Genomic DNA, 19,243 nt, shown 5'->3' on the forward strand with positions numbered 1-19,243 from the left:
TTTTCTTGCACATTTTGAAAAACAATATATTGAAGAAGTTTAACATTTAGGGTATACTGAATGACATTTCCTGCCCTTTTGGAAAGGTTGAAAATTTTATCATATGCACAAACTAAGGGGAAAGATTGAAATTTGCAGTGCCATCCATTACTTTATCTGAGAATCTACCATACAAACATCTATTGTGAAAACTAGTAGGTATGCAATCATTATTCGATTCATTTTGAGAGTTGTAATTATAGACCAGCTAAAAGACAAATTCATCTACATTCTTCGTAATATTTTTATAACTAAAAAACAGACTTAATTCTATTCTGTGTTCAACTCGAAATATTATCAACAAAATTTGTAATGATGTGTATAGATGCATTTTTTTTTTAATTGCAGATGGGTTACTGGGATGATCCTTCACTGATGGCGGGTAGTGTCCTGCCATCCACGAACCCATACGGGAACTACACCGTAGTCGACACGGTGCCCCGACATCTCCTTCATTTAGTTGACAACCACTGGTACCAGTTTCCTCCCTATGAACCCTCTCTGGTATAACCTAATTGCTATTTGGATGGTTGTTATGGGCCTCCTCGCTATTGGCGGCAACTTCGTCGTTATCTGGGTCTTCATGAACACCAAGTCTCTCAGGACTCCCGCTAACATGTTTGTTGTGAATTTGGCTTTCTCTGACTTTGGTATGATGTTAACCATGTGCCCACCAATTTTAGTTAACTGCTATTACCAGACATGGGCTTTCAGTGACATGGCTTGCCAGATTTATGGTATGCTGGGGTCAAGTTTTGGAACTATATCTATTTGGACAATGATCTTCATTACTTTGGATCGTTACAATGTCATTGTTAAGGGTCTCTCTGCAGCACCTTTGACCGCCAATGGCGCTTTGCTGAGGATTGCCTTTGTATGGGGACAAACATTTTTCTGGGGTGTTCTTCCTCTGTTTGGCTTCTGTAGATACGTTCCTGAGGGTAACATGACAGCTTGCGGCACTGATTATCTCTCTGAAGAGTTCTGGAGTCAGTTATACCTGTACTTTTATGCATTTGATTGCTATATCTTCCTCTCTTGTTAATCATCTATTGCTATGCATTCATCATGAAAGCTGTCGCCACTCACGAGAAACAGATGCGTGAACAGGCCAAGAAGATGGGAGTGAAGTCCCTGAGAAATGACCCAGAGAGCAAGAAGACTTCAAACGAATGCCGTCTCGCAAAGGTCGCCCTTACAACTGTGTCCCTGTGGTTTATTGCATGGACTCCCTACTTCGTCATCAATATGGCAGGTCTCTTACACAAGCCTATGGTCACTCCTCTGTTTTCAATCTGGGGTTCTGTCTTCGCCAAGGCCAATGCTGTGTACAACCCTATTGTTTATGCTATCAGCCATCCTAAATACAGAGCTGCTATGGAAAACAAGTTACCTTGCCTGTCCTGTGCTACTGAGAGGGACGAAGTTGCAAGTTCTACCGGTGATGCGGCAACGGTTGCATCAGCCGACGAAAAGGCCTGAGTATTTTGAGCGTCCTGTCATATATGGTACGATCAGGAGAACTTTCCACCCATTCAAGACCAAAACGATGGCAACGACAGAATTCAATTGTGTGTGTTTTTTTTTTATTGTATTCCTGAATAAATCCTTTGCTCTTACAAAAATATCAGATGGTTTCCACTTTTTCCTATCTTGCTTGGACTGTGAAGTATAAGAGTGTATATGAAAGGGGAAAGGCAAATTGACAATAAATTCTGCAAGAATGATAATGCAGTAGAATAATGTGGTTCCTAATGACACTTTGCATGATCATTCTTACTTTATTTACTTCAACTGTAAACTCCTGTCGTAACTTTTAGCTACTGACATGGAAATTATAATATTGACACAAAAGGTGTTATCTATAATATTCCGCAGTTTTCGGAAAGGAAAATAAACTCAGCCAGAAGTGGGTAATGCGGAACCCTGAATAATTTTCCAGTAGTTAAAGTCCCTGTTGTCTTTATTCATAAAGATTCATAATTTATAATAACTGATTTTAAGAAGGGATCATACATTTAATAATACAATATTATTAGAATAACGGCCTAGCTGTGCTATACTATGAAATATCTTGAAAGATATTACAGACCTCGAACTGAAAATAAGGACTGTAAAAGTCTTTATACTACTTTTTAATAACTTATGTTTGTTGCAGTATATGCATACCTGCAACTTTATAGAAAAAATTATTAGCAATATCTACATGTATCTTGTTCAAAATTCTAGGAATCACCTTTTATTTCCAATTCAATTTCAAGAAATGTATTAGGTCGATAATTTCTTTAATTACAAAAAAATAATTGTGTATATATATATATATGTGTGTGTGTGTGTGTGTGTAATACTAATAGCCACAATGCCCTCTTAACTTTTCAAATTCTTCTCGCTTTTTTGGGTATGATTGTAACTACAAGCCGATAGATCCAAACGGAAGAAATTGAAGAGACTGTGATGGCGGTCACTGAAGCGAACCCTCGTTACCGATATCACAAGGAGGTCGCGTTGCCGACCTGACCACGAGAAGGATATAAGTCTGTTACCTCTCGTACATACATATACCTGTCGTTTTCAGTATATTTATTAGAGCTGGAATAGACCCATCCTCACTGTGGTAGCCAAATGGGCAATCGTTTTTAGACTAAAAGCAATAAAAACGATTGCCCACTTGGCTACGATGATGAGGATGGATCTATTCAGCTCTAATAAATATATCTGAAAACGCGAGGTATATGTATGTACGAGAGGTAATAGACTTTTTATCCTTCTCGTGGTCAGGTCGGCAACGCAACCTCCTTGTGATATCCGTAACGAGGGTTCGTTTCAACGACCGGCCATCACAGTCTCTTCAATTTCCTCCGTTTGGATCTATCGACTTCATAGTTACAAGCATATCCAAAAAATCATGAAGAATTGAGAAGTTAAGAGGGCATTGTGGCTACTAGAAATACCTATATGTCTGGTAAAAGTGACCAGTAGATTCTACATATATATATATATATATATATATATATATATATATATATATATATATATATATATATATATATATATATATATATATATATATACATATATATATATATATATATATATATATATATATATATATATATATATATATATTTTAACTTTTCACATACACAATTTTCTGTGCATTAGTAGAATTACTAAAAAAGGATCTCATTCAAACTGAATACTATCCAGTTTGAATGAGGTCCATTTAGTAATATATATATATATATATATATATATATATATATATATATATATATATATATATATATATATATATATATAATGGGGATGAACAGAACCCCTTTCTATGAAGTGAGAGTCTAGAGCATTAGCATTTCGAACACAAAGGTCATAAAAGGAGTTGGAATTTAAGTACTACAAACCTGAGGTTTTTACCGGGCAGGAAACTAATGTCTAACATACCAGCGAATTTTACACAACTCCCCGACCCATCAGCGCTCGAATTGCTAACATTTCATTCTACTTATCCCTTTCACTGTGAGATATGATGGAAATGAACACATGGAAACGTGTTTCAGAGAAATAAATTTCTGACTCACCACGGGATCTAACCCCTGTCCAGTCATTAGCAATTAGGATGCAAAGGCCATAAAGGGAATTGGAACCTAAGTACTACGTATATAAGGGTTTTATCATGCAGGTAACTAAGGCCTAACCTAGCAGCGAATTTTACCCAACTACTCACCCATCAACGCTCGAATTGCTAACATTTCATTTGACTTAACCCTTTCACTGTGAGATATAATGAAAATGAACGCTTGGAAATGTGTTTTACAGAAATAATTTTCTGATTCAACACGGGACCGAACCTGGTCTTTTGAGCGAGCGCCCCCTTGACTTGGGACCACTTTGACGTGGTGAGGGGGGCTCTCGAACCCCAGGAATCTGTTTTGGGGTTTGATTCCAAGAGTCTCATATGATTATTATATATTTCTTTGGATTAAATTTTGTGGAATTTTCTACTTTTGCTAAAATTTATTGGACCTGATAAATAGGAAAAGATATCATAGCTGGGATTGGGTTTATGTCTGAAGCTAAATAGTAGGAACTGTGGTAGGACCATCAACTACCTGATAATGTTTGGACCTGGGAGACATCAGATTGATAGCTCAAGGGCGGAACTATTCTTTAGGGCTGGACCACGGATTCCAGCGGCGTTTGGTTCTGGGAATTAGACTCGGCATTCTATCCGGTTCGCCCATACTATGACTGGGGTGGGGATGACTGTGTTCTTGTAATACTCACAGTCCTAGCAAGCAGTTTTGGCTTACACTTGGGCCACTCTAATCATGTTGTGCCATCCCCTGTGGGATAGGGTAGGGACGCGGACATTTGGGAGTCGGCAATCACTTATGCCATTGGAAGAAGAATAAACTCCATGGAAAACTGATGATATCCTTTTAAGGTTTTCAGGTTAAATTTTATTCTCCCTCTCAAATCTTTATGAAAAGTAAAAATAAAGATTCGACTACCCCTGGTCCCTTTGATGGTACTGACTCAGCACAGCTGACGATCGCTGGAACCTTCTCTGACAAACTTTTAGAAAAACCTAAAAAAAAACCTAGAGTAATTACACCAGAACCCTCTGCTCCAGTACAGAGTAAACCTAAAAAAAAAAGTATATATCATCTTGACCCAACCTTGACTCAGTTCGACCCCCTTTTTGGGAGTGGAAGTTGGTCAAGGTTTCTAACTTTAGAAACAGAACAGAAAATTCAATGACAGAAATGTCATTTAGACAGAGAAGAGAAAAAAACTAGGAGCAGTGATGATGAAACACCTTGCGTAGAGAGGTTATGACTCTAATTAAAGAAAATATTCAGTAAGTCAAGCATGCAGAGAATTATAATGTGTGCCGTTCTAACCCTGCCTAAGAGCCCCCTTCTTGACGAAGAAATATTATGCTGAACTGCGAATCATTTTTCCATTGTTGTCTTTCACAAATAAGATTAAAATATCAGTGTATCTCAGTGAATACTAAATAAAGAGTAATAACTTTATATTTCCTTAATAATATATTCTGTTTACTTTGCATCATACGGGCAAACGTACAGTAGTACAATATTTTATTTTAAACAGTGAAAGGAAAAACTGTTTTAACCAAAGGAAATATGTTAGTAATGGACTGAAAAATAAATAACTCAGCCAATTCTAATGAATTTAAATATCATGAATATGTGGTAGAAGTATGAGGAAAAATTGTAAAAATTTCTTTACATAACAAAAGAATTCTGCCTTTATTTTTTTACTGTTTCTGGAGATAGAACTCTGGCATTCTGTCCAGTTCTCCCATTAATATGATTAGGATGGGGCTGATTGTACTCTTGTAATACTCTCAGCCCCAACAAGTAGGTTTGGCTTACGCTTGAATCACCCTTATTGTGTTGTGGCATCATCCGTGGGATAGTGTACAGGGTGGGCAATTGGGATCCGACTCTTACTAGTGCCATTTGTAGAAGAATAAACTCCTTGAAGAGCTGATGATATCTTTTTAGGATTTTCAGGTCTATTTATTTATTTTTCCCCGTCACTTTGTTCTTAATATGATTAGTAATGAAGAATCAATTGCCAATGAAACCTTTGGCCCCCTGATCCCAACTCCTTGTCAAGGTCGGGGGCTTGAGGACCTGTTGCTAGCACTGAATATACAATGGTGCCTACTGCCTCTGCTGTGGGTTCAACTAAATGTTGGGAACTGTATCACTTTCTCTTCTCTTTTTGTAAATTTACCTGTTTCCTTCTTCTTTTCTTGATGACCTGGGAATGGCATTCATTATGAGACACCCAGGTTTAGGGTAGGTAATAGATAGTTGATCTCCCACCATACTATCTTATTGGACCCACCTTGCCTATCTTTCTTTATTGCCTACCTTAATCTACACTTCTAAGTTTTCTCTCTTGCTTTCCGGTGAGGTTCTGGTGGCTTGGTGCTTCTTTGGCATTGTATTTGAAACTAGATGAGTGGTGGGATATACCGCAAGGTCCCTGCCCATTGCAAAAGCCAATAGCTTGATGGCTGGTGGATGTGCAGTGTAGGGGATGTGTAGGGTTGCTGACTCTGTTCTCCTCTTCCAGTGAACATGATGGGTGACTACACTGGCCCCATTCTGAATAGAACAAAACTCAAGAGGACAAAATATGCTCGGTTGTCAAAGCTCTTAACTTGTTTCTGAGGCTCTGCATGTGTAAATGACCATACTCTGGTCATTTTTGGTCTTATGGGGACTTTTCCCTTTCCTCCCAAGATATTGGGAAGGTATAATATATTTTTCCATGCACTCCCAATCATATAATTCTGTAAATATAGCTATAACTAAAGGAAAAATGAATTCTGAGTTTTTAACTAACCCTCCAGGTCCTTTTCCTATTCCCCCTATTCCTCCTGATCCATAATTGATCCTCCACCTGATGGCCACAGCCAACCCTTTACACTTGGCTCTATAAAAGATTATGCCAATGACTTCTCTAAGAATAAATCGAGAAAACATAGTTATATCAAATCGACAAATGTTAAAGATTTGAGAGTATAGCATATTGATGATTTACCAATTGAATGTGACTATGAAACAATCTCCACTACTTAGCTGCAATATTGAGACACTAAAAATATGCCAATCTGCCATAAGAGGAAGTTTGACTGACAAACTCCTAGAAATATGGATGTCTATGTGCCGTCTGAATCGGCTGTAGATGAACACAAAACCAACAGAATAACATTCCAGCAAGGACTCCCAAACCTCCCATGTGGCTTGTAGCAACAGCAAAGGATAAAAATTATAACAATCATAAATTCAGTAGATACCTCCAGAAGAAGGTAGGTAGCATAAAGAGTGGTGAGATATCTCTATTTGGTAAAGGCAAAATTCTGTTTCATGAAAAATCAAAGACCCAGGCTCCAATGTTGAGTTTAATGCAAGTTAGTGAAAGTGAAATGCTGAAAGAGATCAGAACCCACATGAACTTCAGCTATGGGAGAGGGGTAATCTTTGACAAAGACCTGTACGAATTCACAGATGAAATCCTAGAAATAAGCCCACAGTCAGTATGGAAGGTAAGATATCTAGTGCAAACATTATCATTGTGACCTTTGAGGACACAAGTGTGCTATCCTATGTTACATTTGAAAATTAAAGAGTGAGAATAAGACCCTTCCACCCAAAACCTACTCAGTGTTTTAACAGCTTCGGTTTTGGCCACTCATAGAGAGTATGTAAAAACTCACGAATTTGCATTAATTGCTCAGCCCCTGAATATGGTTTATGCTCCCTAGCTCCAAAATGTGTTATTGGTCACTTGGACCACAAATCCAATGACAAAAAATTGTGAAGAATTTAAACTTAGATAAGCAGTAATAAATAAAGCAAATGCTGAGCACATTAGCATAGGTCATGCAAAAAGACAAATGGGACAAGCTCAGTGCTATGCTTGAACTCTAAATCCCTTATCCCTTAATACCACAAGGGATCCAATCAGTACAGGAACATCTTCCTATGTAGCAGTTGCTCCATATTCTGTGGTAGAGTCCCAGCATTCTGGGTCAGGTGCTTAGCCTGGCAAGACAAGAGCACACTTCTCAGGAGGCAGTCACCTCTTAAGGTAAATATAGCACCAGGTGGTAAAGAAAATCTACCCTTATCTTTTCCATCTCCCGCAATAGATGAAGCATCACAGTTAGATACTCTGTTCCAAGAAAAGAAATTCGAGAAAAATAAAGTACAGAAGAGAGGAAGAATCCTATCATCCTCCCCTCCTCCATCCCCTACAACCAAATTAAACTAATGGTAATCCTGAACCTAATGGGAACTGTACTGGCGCTTCAGTGATACCAGAGGAGTCCAGCATTTTGAGTAACAAAAACACAGGAACTAGAGATCTGTCCTCATCCTGAAATTAATAGCAAAAATGAAAATAATAAAGGTACTAATGGAAAGCCACAGATCCATAGACCATTCATGAATTCAACATACCAAAGAAACAAATCTAACAAGGAAAGGGACTTGAAAAAACTTAAACAAATATGTCAACCTTACAGTGGAACTGTTGGGGTATTATTTCAAATGTTGAGCAAATGATGATGCTCTTGATGAAAAGAACTCATTTTCGCATGGAAATGAAAAAGCCACAAAAGTAATCTAGGACAATTTTCATATAATCATTATATTCAAAAACACCTCTGACTGCAGTTTGGAAAAGTTTGAAAAATAGCAGGCAATTTTACACCAGTTATCAAGATCCATGGTTGTGAAGCAGTAGATCCCTTGTTAGTCACAAATGAGTTTACTAATCATTTTGGTAATGTTACAATGAAAAATGATGATAGACCCTATTCTGCTCAAAAAAGGCTAATGGAACAGGTAGAAATTGATTTTATAACATCAAAGAACGAACAATGAAATGTACCTTGTACTATGAAGGAATTTTAATCAGCCTTTAATAAGTATAGTGAGTCAGCTACTGGACCTGGATGACATAACGTATTCAATGCTTAAGCATACGCCAGAAAATACCAGATTCTTCATATGAAGCCTTATTAACAAAATTTTTCAAGGATATATCTTCCCTGGTGTTAAAGTTACTGCTGTTTGTGAAACATGGGAAAGACCCTTTCAACACAAGGAATTATTGTTGTATTGCACTGACATGTCTGTGTAAGATCATGGAAAAATTGGTGAAGACACATTTGATTTGGTATTTGGAGCGTGGTAAATATTTGTTGCCAGTTCGGTGTCGTTTCAGAAGTATGCACTCCACAACTGATGTGCTGGGTTGAATTGGTTCTTCAATATATGAAGCTTTTGCTAACAAACAGGATCACATCACTGTTTTTTTTTAACTTGAGGAGGCCTATACACAACATGGAGGTAAGGCATTCTGAGGGTTCTTCATAAATGAAACCCGAGAGGTAATCTTTTTATTAAGTCTTCTTAAAAAATAGGCTATTTAAGGTTCAAGTTGGAGCAACAATGTCAGAGGTATCAAATCAAGAAGGAGTGCCACAAGGTAGTGTTCTAATTTTAACCTTGTTCACGTTAGCAATCAATAAGGTATCCAAAATAATTCCCCTAGATGTAACTTATACACTATTTGTTAATGACCTTTTGATATCTTTTGCAGGAACTAGGATGGCAGTGGCTGAATGCCACCTTCAGGTCTGCATTGATGATATAGTTAAGTGGGCTCAGATGAATAGTTTCAGGTTTTCTGTTATTAATATGGTAAAAATGCACTTTTGCCCTATAAGAGGAGTCCATCCTGATCCAAATCCGTTCATGCTGTATATGGGCAGAGAACTCCATGTGTTCCAGAAACAAGGTTCCTCAGTTTGGTTTTTGATAGCAAGCTGACTTGGATTCTACATCTGAAATATATTTAGATAAAATGCTTGAAAGCAATGACTGTGCTAAAAGTTCTCTCCCACACTTTGCAGGGTGCTGACCGATCTCAGATGTTGAGACTATGCAAAGCTTTATTCCTGTCAAAGTTAACTTATGGCTGTAAAGTCTACTCCTCAACAAAGCCTAATAGCCTTAAAATGCTAAATTTAGTTCATTGTGCAGGAATAAGATTGTCTACAGGAGCATTTAGGTCACCCCCATAGAGAGCATGCTTGTGGATGCTGTTGAGATGCCTTTGGATCTACAGTACCAACTTGTGTCGCTTTGGAGCTGGTACAGGTTTCAAAGGCTTCCTAAGTCATTAACCAGCATTTGTATCAGAAATGGAATGCATTGGCAATATTATGAAAATCACCCTAAGCAACCCCAACCATACTTTTGGAGTAGAGTATTATCAGTCAATCAAGCACTCCAAGGATGGAAATTTTACCAGCTAGATATTCGCTAGGCCCCGTAAACTCTTTCAAAGGTCAAATGTAGATATTTTGATTCAACAAAAGAAGAACTGTCCAAATGAAGCAATGCGAACAATATTCTTAGATCATTCCTCCAAACATGATAACTCTGTTGCAGGTTTCAGAGATGTCTCAGTCAGAGGCTTGCAACGAGTTTGGAGTGGTCTTTCCTTATGTAGAAAGAAGCAGGAGATTATCATCTTTTGCATCTATTTTTACAACGGAACTGCGTGCTATTTTAAAGGCCTTCAATGAAGCTTTAACTCAGAATAGGAATAGTTTTGCAATATGTTGTGAATAGAGAAGCGTTTTTCAGTCTTCAGAATCTGTTAACTCTTTGCATCAACTGATTTCAGAAATATTGGAATGGCTGTTGCTAGTGAAAAGAAGAGGTAAAGAAGTAAATTTTTGGTGGGTGCCTTCCGTGTTGGGGTTCTTGGGAACGAGCAAATTGATTAACTTGCTAAGTCAGCAGTCACCTTTTCAGAACCTAGAAGGTATCTACTACTATATAGGGATGGAATTCCTCTTGTATGTCTGAAAATTAAAAACTTTTGGTAGTACCTTTGGGGAAATATTAAAACAAACCAAAACATGCGTAGTAATACGTCACCAACATCTCTTTGGTCGTCTTATACACACACACACTCACACACACACACACACACACATATATATATATATATATATATATATATATATATATATATATATATATATATATATATATATATACATGTATATATGTATATATATATATATATATATATATATATATATATATATATATATATATATATATATATATATATATATATATATATATATATATATATATATACAGAGAGAGAGAGAGAGAGAGAGAGAGAGAGAGAGAGAGCTATTTCTTATTTAAAACTACTTTTAAAGAATTTTTTTAGTTTCCTTTTATATTTCATTATAGCTTCAATAACCTAGATGTTGCGACATTAGTTTGAGTTTGAGTAACCATAAATTGATCAATGAATTATGCACGTTCTTTTTTATATGGTTCTCTATTCAGAATTTCATCTCATCATCTATTATTCTTTGTATCTGGGCTTCATACACATAACACTCTCCTGAACTTGAATTTGAATACAGGTTCTTTTTTGTGGCTGTGGCCAAAATAATAATTCACGCACAGTATGCAGTTTTTCTGGATATAGTAATTTACATCAACTATTATCCCTGCATACTGCAATCCAAAAAGTGTATGCTACAATCATTTTCCATTTCCATAGTAAACTTTGTCGAAGACATAAATTTCTTTTATTCTGTCAAAGAAAATATTTGTTTTTGTTTCTCAGCAAATATGCATAATGTCATTAATGTGTCTAAACCATGATACATTTGATGAAATGTTACTGGCTAAGAAATTATAGCAAATCACCAATAGGGTCTTACACTTTTGAAATCATTATTTATCTGTAGGTTATTTATTTATTTATTTATTAAGTCTGTAATATTGTTTATATTAGACTCTGAAATGATACTAACTTGTGGCTCATGAATTACATATTTTGATGAGGTGAATGAGGCAGAACCAACAGAGCAATTTATTAATCTCGTGGGGATTATGCTGATGTAATGCGGAATCAACCAATAGAATTGGAAAAACTTGTCTGTGGTCCCATGCCAAGGAATGTTAGTCAGTAGTGTATGTAAACATTGCAGAAGGGGCAGAATTGACTTTGTTCCGAGGCCTACAACATTATGCATACTTATGAGAAAATACTAAGACAAGAGACAGATATCACAGGGGTCATAGCCCTGGAATGTGGCCTGGGATCTCATGAACGATTAAGACTACTGGTAGAGTGTGTGGACGTGGCTGCACTACTTAGCCTGCAACATGGCCAGGTTATTTGCTAGCAAAAGCAACCAATAAAATATGTGAACATAGTAGGAAGAATGAAGTAACATGGGAGACAGACATGTCTGTTGTCTTGCCCTGGATTATGATGAGGAGTCCAACAGAAATGTTCATTAAAACTTGAAGACATTGCCAGTATCTTCTAATTAACTAGAATTTGTGGCAGAAGAGATGGCCACATCTGGAATATGGCCAGGGTCTCATGACAAGCAGAGACAATTGATAGAATATGCAGATGCTGCTGTGGTCACATTATCAACAAAACAATTGGAAGGAGATGTAGGCAAGGCTTGGGTCCAGTGCTCATAAATGGCCAACAGAGAATGCAGATATTTCTTAGCAATAGCAATGTTCATTGGTGCTACTGGATTTCTGTGAATGTCTAAATCAAAGATCAACCTTAACGAGTACTATGGTATTTGTATGGTCCATAATAGCAGCATGAACAATCTTCACCATTCTGTAGCATTCGGAGTTACACCACTAAAAGAATCTATGCTATCGGAGCCAAGGATGGCTCTTTCATGTAAATTCAAGATCTGTCAGCTAGAGCCTGATGTTAACTAGGTATTTTGGAAAGGGTCTTAAGTTAATGTTTTTGAGGCAAGTATTAGACAGTTCGCTATGTTATCAATAGGTGGGAAAAGTATGGCACCTATCCTCAGCCTCAGTAAGAGAGCATCATGCTCCATCTGGAAAGGGTACTTCCCAGTGTCTTTTATCGCAATGTGGTTAGCTTAGTGGATATATCTTTGACTGGCCAGGCACCTTTTTCCCATACTCCTGTTGGGCCAATGCTGGACCCTTCAAATCAGCTAGGACAGGCTGGGTGAATCTAAAGTCGAATCCCCATTCTGACAACAGAAGACAAGACCTGGAGGCTCTCATCAAGGTGTTCTCTGCAAGTCCTGACTGTCTGTGCCCTGTTGGTACTTTTTCATATCATATATTTTCAAGACAGTATCTCAACAGTAAACTACATTGTGGAAGCAACTTAACTTCAGTTTAGAATATATATTATGACCTATTAACAAGGTCAGATAAGGTCATAATCTCCTACATTTTTTTTTTTTTTAGCTGATAGGTAAGATGGGTGAAAGAAGGGTGAGGGCAGTTAGCTAGCTAACCATGGTAGAGAATAGTTTAGAAAGTGAAATATTAGTAAGAGTAATGTCAAGTGTGGTTTATCCACAATTTTATTTAGGTAAGGGTACAATTTTTCTCATATTAACACAATACAATAATAATTTTACATTATAACAACATAGTAAATTGTATATATTGCATATTTTGAATTTTATTTCTTATTAGTATAATCATATTTAAAACATAAAATAAAATAAAAAATTAGTTCCAATTTCCTCATTTTAACCTTGATGTTAATTATCATAATGATTTTGCATGATACCTACTTAGTAAATTTTAAATATTACTTTTTCACAAGGCTTTTCTTAATAATATAATGGTTGAGGTTCATCACGATGAAGATATGAAGATAGGCTACTCTTCTCCACCATCTGTGGTCTGTGTTGTTTGGGTGGTTTCTCTCTTCTGCTACGGATTCTTCTCTTAATTCACTGTTGTACTGATCTAGTTTGCTCCATATGTTGGTTGCCAGTCTGTATAATCTTTGATTAATTGGTTCTACTTTGTATTTTTTGTGTATTTTTTTCTATATTCAGACCGTCATCTTCTTGATTGTTTCTCACTGCGGACCTTAGTATCTTATTTTGGAATTTTTGTAATGCACTTATATTGGAAGTCGATGCTAAACACGTGGGTATTGGTGGATATTCCATTATTGGTCTGATTAGGCTTTTGTAGAAATGGATTTTGATATTTGTGTTCATATTCCTAAATCGTTTTAGCTTTGTATTTTGTGTTCTTGCTATTCTTAGCCTTTCTCTCACGTGTCTTGATATTCCTCTTTGTCCGAATTGCATTCCTAGTATTCTTGTGCTTTTACTAAAATTCATCGGTTGTTGGTCTAACATTATTTGTGCAGGTTTGTAAGCAGACACTGATACTAGTTGGAATTTAGATTTATTTGTCTTTATCTTCCACTTCTTTTCAAACTGATTTATTCTTTCAATTTGGTTCATTGTTTTTGCGCTACTTGTCTTTTCAAAGTTGGATCCCTTCTTCGAGTGCGTTTTTCTGGGTGTATAATTATTTGAGTTATATCATCTGCAAAGCAGACATCAGTACAGTACTCTGGTGGTGAAGTCATATCTGATGTATATAATATGAATAGTGTTGGACTGATTACAGATCCTTATGGGACTCCACTTTGTAACGGGAATGGATTCCCTATGTAATTTTGTGACTTGATTGCTGCTGTACGATCTTTGATGAAGTTGCATAGTATTTTCTCAAAAATGTCTGGAAGGTTGAGATGTAATATTTTGTATTGAAGTCCTTGTATCCATACTTTGTCAAATGCCTTTGTTATATCTCTACATACTAGGTTACATAGGTACCTTCTTCTTTGTGATAGTGCAATACTCTCATATATTGTTGCTATTGCAATCTGGGTCCCTCTTCCTTTTCTAAATCCATATTGATTATTATTGTGTAGCTGATTACCTTCTAGGAACAACACTAATCTGTTGTTAATTATTTTTCAAATATTTTGCCCGGTACTTCTAGTAATGATATTGGTCTATAATTCTCTACTTGACTAGTATCTTTTCCTGGTTTGGGTATCAAAATCATTATTGCATTCTTGAATATAATTGGAAAATATCCCATTGAGAGGGCCCAGTTGTATATTTCTCTTAATTTTTCGAGTGCAATGTCTGGTAAATTTTGAATTATGACCTTGTTAATTCCACTCTTTCCTGGTGCTTTGTGTTTAAAATTTTTAATTATTATTTTGATTTCCCAGTCTTCATTGAGTCTGCTAATATCAGCTGCATGATGCGGATTTGCTCTGTTTCTATGTTGTTCAATGAATTCATTGACTATTGTCTCATGTTGGTTGTCGAAATTTTGGTTATCCTCCTGCGTTATCTGGAATATTTCCTGCCAGTAGGCCTTGTGCAGTACTTCCTTCTTTTGTCATCATATATTTTCTCATTCCCATGCTTTATGTATGGCGAAGTATTAGTTTTGCTTCCCACCAGTCTTGCAACGGAGTTCCAAAATTGTTTTGGGTTATTGTACTGTATTTCTGTGTTTTTATTAGGTCTTTCCAATTTTGATGATATAATCTTGAGTTTTCTTGTACTAACTGTTCTTGTAATGACACATATCTTCTCATTAATATGTTGTTCCACCTGTTATAGGTACTGTGTTTTGGATGTTGTTGCAGTGCCATTGTATCAATTTCAACTTATCACTTCTAATAGGATGTGGAAGTGTGGTGTATTTAGTTATGGGTATATGATTTTTATTGCTTCCTCTATATTTTTGCACCATTCTTCAAGCTCATCATCTACTATTTCTTTTGTTATTTCTATTTCACTTGAATTTATTGTTAGTTGTCTACTTATTCTTTCTTCTATTTCATTTTTTGAAGCTTTCCCAACTTGCTCTTTTTATATTTGGTATTTCTAAGGATGGAATCATTATTGGATTGGTTGACAGTGTAATTACCATTGGTATATGATCGGAGGAGGTTGCTGGTCCTCTTGTAACGGCAATATTGAGGTGAATTTTATTATTTCCCAATATTATATCTGGCTTTCCTTTTTCTGTTATTTGCTACAAAGGTATCGAAATCAGGTCCTAAGTGTATGATATATTTTTATTTATTAACCTGGCTATTTCTTGTCCTGTGTAATTAGATTGCCTATATCCAAATATTTGGTGTCTGGCATTTAGATCGGCAATGAGGTAGGTTGGTTCTCTCCTGTTCATTAACTTCATGACATCCGGAAGTGGGAAATAATGTCTTCTTGGCGGCTTATAAGCTGTGGCGATCACTATTGGTCCTTTGTTAGTTTGAATTTGGACTGCTAAAAGTCGTCTTGGAAATCATCTATTATGTTATGTCTAATATTACTCTTGATTGCTATTGCAATTCCTGCAAAGGGTTCATCAGCAAAGTTTTGCGTATATGTATTATATCCAAACATTTTCAGAGTTTCATTTCGTTTCATACCATGTTCATTGATTAATATTATGTCAGGTCTTCTTCTCTATATATATTGTATAATTCAAATTTCTTTGTTTTCCAGGATTTGACGTTGTGCTGAATTATTTTAATTCTTCGTAGAGTTGGGTCCATTCGAGTTACAGTGGTCTAGTAATTTTGTTCTTTTTCTTTCACTTTTCCGTTTTCTGGTGTTATTATTACTGGCGTAGTACTTTTGATGCTGAAGTTGATCCCTGTGGATTTTGTAAGATGGGAGAGTTGGAGAAACCTGAGAAGCTTGGTAGTGAGGCTTGTATTTCTTCTGTTAATTGATGCTGCGTTTCTGCAAATTACTTATGCGTCCTGAGGGATGGATTGGTGAGTTCGAATCTGAACTGGGCTCAATTCCGAGTGTAAAGTCTTCTGATGAGTCGTCTTCTGAGCTCTCTGCTGTGTTTTCTTCATATTGTGTGCAGTCTTGCATATCTTGTTGTATATCCTGAGTTGCTTGTAAATCTTCTGCTTTGCTTGTATGGTTTTCTTTGTCTTTTATTCCTTTCCATGGTGCTTGCTATCATGTTTATTGTTTCTTTAGAGAAGTGTATTGTAGGTAAATTGTTATCTGCTAATATGCTGTTTATTACTGAGGGGTAGAATCCTTCTTGGCGCAGCCCCAGTTTTATTGCTAAATTTGTTATTATCGTGATTCTTGTCTCTTCTTGTATTCTACTTACATTATTTTGGATGTTATTTGCATTAGCCTGGCAATTTCCTGTATTAGTGGCTGTCACTTTGGCGTAACTTGTACGGTTGCTTGTAGTGGATGTTGCATTTCTGTTTGCTTTGATCTCTTGAACTTTTCTTTTGTTAGGCCTTTCTCACTGGGCATTTCGCTGCTAAAGTTCTATGTTGTTGATTGCAGTTAACACATTTTTTCGTATTTCCTTTACATTCTCTGTATATGTATGATCATGTGATGAACATTCAGAGCATATTTTATAGTTATTATCTTTAGGGCATTCCTTAAGCAGATGCTCATAAGAGTAGCACCTGCAGCAAAATGACAAATTTACAAATATATCCTCTTCAATGTGTTCACTTGGAATGTATTGGTAGGCTACAAATAATCCTCTTTCTATGGCTCTCTTGCCATCTTCGGTGTTTCAAACTTTATTTTCATGGTGTGGGAATTGTTTTGGATTTTATCACCTCATCCACTGCAGCCCATTCGTTTTTCCTCTCGATACTGTCTTTAAGGTCGTCTTCTCCGTATTCTACCGTTGTAGTTGTCTAGGTATTTTGCTACTATAGTTTTTATGGAATTATATTCTGGGGGTCTATTACCTCAAACTCTTCATTTGCAAAAACTGTCCTGTTCTCTGAATTAAGAATCTTTTTCTGAGTCATCTTCGTGAACATTGACAAGAAATGCTGTGTTGGCGTGGATTACTCTTTGACTCTAGCCTGGATGGCGCCTATACACTGCCATAACTTGAGCCGTCTACTTGGCTCGTCATGCGGTTTAGGACTATTGTCTTGTATCTTAATCTTCATTTTGAATCATGTTATTTACTACTTTCTTGAAGTTTTGCCACAAAGAAGGGGTGACACATAAGCCTAGCTATGCTGGCACTGAAATAAGAGGCCAGAACGATGCCGAAGACCTAGAATCGAGGAAAGATTTTGAAAAACCTCACGGGCTACTTTCCTTGGATACTAGGCAGTCATGAGAACACGTCTTGCCCCTGCGGTTGCCGGAGGCAGACTGCCTTCTACATCTATTTTAAGAAAATGTCATATCATCTTATATCTCTAAGATTCTCCAGCAGGAACGGCCAGCACTGGGTCAGCACATTCTCTCTCTCTCTCTCTCTCTCTCTCTCTCTCTCTCTCTCATCATCAGCATCAAAGTTACTATCTGAACTAAGGAAGAACAGCAAATACATGAATACCAAAAAAATATAATTTATTCAGTAACCTAACATAGGCCTGGTATTTTAATCTAATTGTTCAGGCCAGCCCTATGAGAGCTGAAAGTCAGCTCAGTGGTCTGGTTAAACTACTTTAATAATAATAATAATAATAATAATAATAATAATAATAATAATAATAATAATAATAATAATAATAATAATAATAATAATAGTAATAAATGGCAAGTGGTTCAAAATCAAATAAAAAAGAAATGGGAATATCAACGTCCCTGAATCGGTACCCTCAAAATAACCAAGTAAGATATAATGGTACTATTAACTTTCATTAAGTCTCAATATATAAGTTAAAATAAGTCAGTATGACCGAAGTCACGATAAGCCACATTCCCCTCCATTTATATTGGCCTCTATTCACGATACATCTGAAGAACAATGGGGTAACCAAACTTTTAAAAATAGGCACAGAGAAAAATAAATGTGGGATGTTTTCCTGCGTTACCAACCTCAAATGAAATGCATATAATTAAACATGGTAAAATCACCAATAAAATTCAAAGAGACATAGCAGATAAAAATAAATCAGTATATGTTAAACCAAGCTAATTAAACCCATTCAGGTTTTCTTGGAAATAAGGTTCCAGCTCACGTCACAGGCAGTACTCAAAAGTCCTCCAACCAGGCAGATCCTGACACAAAGCCATCTAGGCCCTCAATGTTTAGCCTGTTTTCAAAATGGAATATTCACACTTCACATGGTAAGTCCATCAGAGCGCATGAATGAAAACACTCGCTGGATCTTGATGACTTCCAGTGGCATAACCAGCACATCGCCTAGGGTATGATGCCCTTTGTCTTCATGGGAAGCCATACTGACGCTAGGCCTACATCAGCACTGACTTGCTGAATACCTAGGTGCTGTTTCCATTTACCTTTGCCCAGAATGTCTTCAAGCAAACTGCATAACCACAAAATACCAACAGTATAAATATCAATATCCTTCAGCAATTCACTGCTCAGCCACCAACCGTGCCACACACAGCACAAGAGAAACAACGAATTCTATTCCCCTGACTCATGCACAAGCCAAAGAGCAACACCTGGGGCTGGCTTCTCTTTGGCAGAATGGTTCTTTGCATACAGTTTCTTTGCGCATTTGACCCCCAACACTACAAAGAGGATGATGACTAAGATTGCCACCAATACAAAGATTGATGAGAATATAGTGCCGTGGAACAAAAGAAGAAGTCATGTTCAGGCAGTGGGGGAGTTTAGGAATTGTAGTTATGTCTCCCCCCTAGGAGAAGGCACGAGGATAAAACTTTGTTCTCCATGAAGGTGACGCTTGAAGATAATAGTACTTGAGCTGCATGCCATCCTGCTGAGCACTTGGAACTTCGACGTGATGATCC

The 19,243-nt window shown here is 36.7% G+C and overlaps 1 pseudogene; it reads left to right on the forward strand.

Annotated features, from left to right (window-relative positions):
* The window catches only part of LOC136827922 (rhodopsin-like), a 2,314-nt pseudogene extending 648 nt beyond the window's left edge, over positions 1–1,666 (forward strand).
* The last annotated feature ends 17,577 nt before the right edge of the window (positions 1,667–19,243 follow it).

The sequence above is a fragment of the Macrobrachium rosenbergii genome, chromosome 42 (genome assembly GCF_040412425.1).
Source record: "Macrobrachium rosenbergii isolate ZJJX-2024 chromosome 42, ASM4041242v1, whole genome shotgun sequence".
NCBI lineage: Eukaryota > Metazoa > Arthropoda > Malacostraca > Decapoda > Palaemonidae > Macrobrachium > Macrobrachium rosenbergii.